This window comes from Anopheles nili (genome assembly GCF_943737925.1).
Source record: "Anopheles nili chromosome X unlocalized genomic scaffold, idAnoNiliSN_F5_01 X_unloc_17, whole genome shotgun sequence".
Classification (NCBI taxonomy): Eukaryota; Metazoa; Arthropoda; class Insecta; order Diptera; family Culicidae; genus Anopheles; species Anopheles nili.
The window spans coordinates 71,853-77,500 of record NW_026525475.1 but is presented as its reverse complement, the minus strand read 5'-3'; positions in this window follow the sequence as shown (position 1 = coordinate 77,500).

Sequence of the window (5,648 nt, the reverse complement as noted above, 5' to 3'; positions counted from 1 at the left end):
TTGACCCCTTTCCCGGTGGGTGCAAGTCACCGTGCGGAACCTTTCGGCCGCTCTCCCTAGGACTGTGTTGCAGGCAAGCACAGTGGTTCCGCGACCTAGAGACAGCGGCATCCCTTGTTACTACTACTCCGAGCCCTGGGACACCTTCCCAGGGTGTTTTCCATGTACCACTAGCCTCTGGTTGACCATCGGTGGAGGTACTTGATTTCACCCAAAACCACCCTAGGTCACCGTTCCGACCGCCCAGCTACCGTTAAAACGCCTCCGGACACCAGGACACACCTTCCCGGTACCAGAACCAGTCGTAGTTGCCGTCACCCAAATTTCATACAACCGTCACCCACGGGCCGAAACACCTTGCCACTACATGAGTCTAGTATTAGGTCCTAGGGTCTCTTTTCGACAACTCCCGACCTCCCTGATATCGAATCGTCAGTTTACATGAGGAGGCTAAACTTTCTATGACGACTCAGTACAACCATACCCCCCTATAATAGTGAAATGTCAAATTCTAGGGCTTTTTGGCCATGGAAAATTCTGAAGCTCGGCACGAGCAAACATGACCCATGCTTGTATCTCCGAAACTATGAGTCTGACAGTTTTGCACCCTTCTGCGGAAAGTTGTGTCTCGGTAAGCCTAAAAAGTCAGTAGAACACCACGAAACGATCCGACCACTCCTTCGACCTGTTTTTGGGTTTTGCAGTTTTCCATGGGGTATTTTGTATGGGGAAAACCGACCCATGCCCGTATCTCCGTACCTAAGCGTCTGACGGTCTTGGACCCCTTTAGGTAAAAGTTGCATTCCGTCGAGCTGAACATTTCACTAGAACATCGCGAAACGATCCGACGACTCCTTCTGGGAGTTTTTGGGGTCCGAAGGTTTTCTGGGACTTAGTCTCTGGAGCAACATTTCTGAAGCTCGGCACGAGCAACCACGCACGTGTCTTATATCTCCGTAAGTAAGGGTCTGACGGTCTTGGACACCTTTAGCAAAAAGTTGCGCCCTATCGAATGGAACATTTCACTAGAACACCACGAAACGATCCGACCACTCCTTCGACCTGTTTTGGGGTTTTGCAGTTTTCCATGGGGTATTTTGTATGGGGAAAACCGACCCATGCCCGTATCTCCGTACCTAAGCGTCTGACGGTCTTGGACCCCTTGAGGTAAAAGTTGCATTTCGTCGAGCTGAACATTTCACTAGAACATCGCGAAACGATCCGACGACTCCTTCTGGGAGTTTTTGGGGTCCGAAGGTTTTCTGGGACTTAGTCTCTGGAGCAACATTTCTGAAGCTCGGCACGGGCAACCACGCACGTGTCTTATATCTCCGTAAGTAAGGGTCTGACGGTCTTGGACACCTTTAGCAAAAAGTTGCGCCCTATCGAATGGAACATTTCACTAGAACACCACGAAACGATCCGACCACTCCTTCGACCTGTTTTGGGGTTTTGCAGTTTTCCATGGGGTATTTTGTATGGGGAAAACCGACCCATGCCCGTATCTCCGTACCTAAGCGTCTGACGGTCTTGGACCCCTTTAGGTAAAAGTTGCATTCCGTCGAGCTGAACATTTCACTAGAACATCGCGAAACGATCCGACGACTCCTTCTGGGAGTTTTTGGGGTCGGAAGGTTTTCTGGGACTTAGTCTCTGGAGCAACATTTCTGAAGCTCGGCACGGGCAACCACGCACGTGTCTTATATCTCCGTAAGTAAGTGTCTGACGGTCTTGGACACCTTTAGCAAAAAGTTGCGCCCTATCGAATGGAACATTTCACTAGAACACCACGAAACGATCCGACCACTCCTTCGACCTGTTTTGGGGTTTTGCAGTTTTCCATGGGGTATTTTGTATGGGGAAAACCGACCCATGCCCGTATCTCCGTACCTAAGCGTCTGACGGTCTTGGACCCCTTTAGGTAAAAGTTGCATTCCGTCGAGCTGAACATTTCACTAGAACATCGCGAAACGATCCGACGACTCCTTCTGGGAGTTTTTGGGGTCGGAAGGTTTTCTGGGACTTAGTCTCTGGAGCAACATTTCTGAAGCTCGGCACGAGCAACCACGCACGTGTCTTATATCTCCGTAAGTAAGTGTCTGACGGTCTTGGACACCTTTAGCAAAAAGTTGCGTATAACCATCCTCGTCAATACTCTCGAACACTGTAACTCGATCCGACCACTCCTTGGTACACTTTTGTGGGTTACCAGTTTCGGTTGGGACTTAGTCTCTGGAGACCAAATTCTGAAGCTCGGCGTGGGTAACGGTTTTTCGTGCACGTCAGAGGGCCTCGACCGCCCCGAGAACCCGACCTTCAGGATTTTGGCCATTTTTGGGGGTGCACAAAAGTGTTCGTAATCAACCTCGGATTGTACTTTTCATCATCTAGGGGCACCGTAGGGACCGAAAAAAGTGGTTTCGCATGATAGTCCACCTCGACCCATGTCGACCCTTGCGCGACCCCGACCTTCAGGATTTTGCTCTACGGAAGGGGTCTACCATTGCTCGACCCCGACCTTCAGGATTTTGCTCTACGGAAGGGGGTGCACAAAAGTGTTCGTAATCAACCTCGGATTGTACTTTTCATCATCTAGGGGCACCGTAGGGACCGAAAAAAGTGGTTTCGCATGATAGTCCACCTCGACCCATGTCGACCCTTGCGCGACCCCGACCTTCAGGATTTTGCTCTACGGAAGGGGGTCTACTTGTGCGCAACCCCGACCTTCAGGATTTTGCTCTACGGAAGGGGGTGCACAAAAGTGTTCGTAATCAACCTCGGATTGTACTTTTCATCATCTAGGGGCACCGTAGGGACCGAAAAAAGTGGTTTCGCATGATAGTCCACCTCGACCCATGTCGACCCTTGCGCGACCCCGACCTTCAGGATTTTGCTCTACGGAAGGGGGTGCACAAAAGTGTTCGTAATCAACCTCGGATTGTACTTTTCATCATCTAGGGGCACCGTAGGGACCGAAAAAAGTGGTTTCGCATGATAGTCCACCTCGACCCATGTCGACCCTTGCGCGACCCCGACCTTCAGGATTTTGCTCTACGGAAGGGGGTCTACTTGTGCGCAACCCCGACCTTCAGGATTTTGCTCTACGGAAGGGGGTGCACAAAAGTGTTCGTAATCAACCTCGGATTGTACTTTTCATCATCTAGGGGCACCGTAGGGACCGAAAAAAGTGGTTTCGCATGATAGTCCACCTCGACCCATGTCGACCCTTGCGCGACCCCGACCTTCAGGATTTTGCTCTACGGAAGGGGGTCTACTTGTGCGCAACCCCGACCTTCAGGATTTTGCTCTACGGAAGGGGGTGCACAAAAGTGTTCGTAATCAACCTCGGATTGTACTTTTCATCATCTAGGGGCACCGTAGGGACCGAAAAAAGTGGTTTCGCATGATAGTCCACCTCGACCCATGTCGACCCTTGCGCGACCCCGACCTTCAGGATTTTGCTCTACGGAAGGGGGTCTACTTGTGCGCAACCCCGACCTTCAGGATTTTGCTCTACGGAAGGGGGTCGACTTGTGCGCAACCCCGACCTTCAGGATTTTGCTCTACGGAAGGGGGTGCACAAAAGTGTTCGTAATCAACCTCGGATTGTACTTTTCATCATCTAGGGGCACCGTAGGGACCGAAAAAAGTGGTTTCGCATGATAGTCCACCTCGACCCATGTCGACCCTTGCGCGACCCCGACCTTCAGGATTTTGCTCTACGGAAGGGGGTGCACAAAAGTGTTCGTAATCAACCTCGGATTGTACTTTTCATCATCTAGGGGCACCGTAGGGACCGAAAAAAGTGGTTTCGCATGATAGTCCACCTCGACCCATGTCGACCCTTGCGCGACCCCGACCTTCAGGATTTTGCTCTACGGAAGGGGGTGCACAAAAGTGTTCGTAATCAACCTCGGATTGTACTTTTCATCATCTAGGGGCACCGTAGGGACCGAAAAAAGTGGTTTCGCATGATAGTCCACCTCGACCCATGTCGACCCTTGCGCGACCCCGACCTTCAGGATTTTGCTCTACGGAAGGGGGTCGACTTGTGCGCAACCCCGACCTTCAGGATTTTGCTCTACGGAAGGGGGTGCACAAAAGTGTTCGTAATCAACCTCGGATTGTACTTTTCATCATCTAGGGGCACCGTAGGGACCGAAAAAAGTGGTTTCGCATGATAGTCCACCTCGACCCATGTCGACCCTTGCGCGACCCCGACCTTCAGGATTTTGCTCTACGGAAGGGGGTGCACAAAAGTGTTCGTAATCAACCTCGGATTGTACTTTTCATCATCTAGGGGCACCGTAGGGACCGAAAAAAGTGGTTTCGCATGATAGTCCACCTCGACCCATGTCGACCCTTGCGCGACCCCGACCTTCAGGATTTTGCTCTACGGAAGGGGGTGCACAAAAGTGTTCGTAATCAACCTCGGATTGTACTTTTCATCATCTAGGGGCACCGTAGGGACCGAAAAAAGTGGTTTCGCATGATAGTCCACCTCGACCCATGTCGACCCTTGCGCGACCCCGACCTTCAGGATTTTGCTCTACGGAAGGGGGTGCACAAAAGTGTTCGTAATCAACCTCGGATTGTACTTTTCATCATCTAGGGGCACCGTAGGGACCGAAAAAAGTGGTTTCGCATGATAGTCCACCTCGACCCATGTCGACCCTTGCGCGACCCCGACCTTCAGGATTTTGCTCTACGGAAGGGGGTCTACTTGTGCGCAACCCCGACCTTCAGGATTTTGCTCTACGGAAGGGGGTGCACAAAAGTGTTCGTAATCAACCTCGGATTGTACTTTTCATCATCTAGGGGCACCGTAGGGACCGAAAAAAGTGGTTTCGCATGATAGTCCACCTCGACCCATGTCGACCCTTGCGCGACCCCGACCTTCAGGATTTTGCTCTACGGAAGGGGGTCTACTTGTGCGCAACCCCGACCTTCAGGATTTTGCTCTACGGAAGGGGGTGCACAAAAGTGTTCGTAATCAACCTCGGATTGTACTTTTCATCATCTAGGGGCACCGTAGGGACCGAAAAAAGTGGTTTCGCATGATAGTCCACCTCGACCCATGTCGACCCTTGCTCGACCCCGACCTTCAGGATTTTGCTCTACGGAAGGGGGTGCACAAAAGTGTTCGTAATCAACCTCGGATTGTACTTTTCATCATCTAGGGGCACCGTAGGGACCGAAAAAAGTGGTTTCGCATGATAGTCCACCTCGACCCATGTCGACCCTTGCGCGACCCCGACCTTCAGGATTTTGCTCTACGGAAGGGGGTGCACAAAAGTGTTCGTAATCAACCTCGGATTGTACTTTTCATCATCTAGGGGCACCGTAGGGACCGAAAAAAGTGGTTTCGCATGATAGTCCACCTCGACCCATGTCGACCCTTGCGCGACCCCGACCTTCAGGATTTTGCTCTACGGAAGGGGGTGCACAAAAGTGTTCGTAATCAACCTCGGATTGTACTTTTCATCATCTAGGGGCACCGTAGGGACCGAAAAAAGTGGTTTCGCATGATAGTCCACCTCGACCCATGTCGACCCTTGCGCGACCCCGACCTTCAGGATTTTGCTCTACGGAAGGGGGTGCACACTTGTGCGACCCCGACCTTCAGGATTTTGCTCTACGGAAGGGGG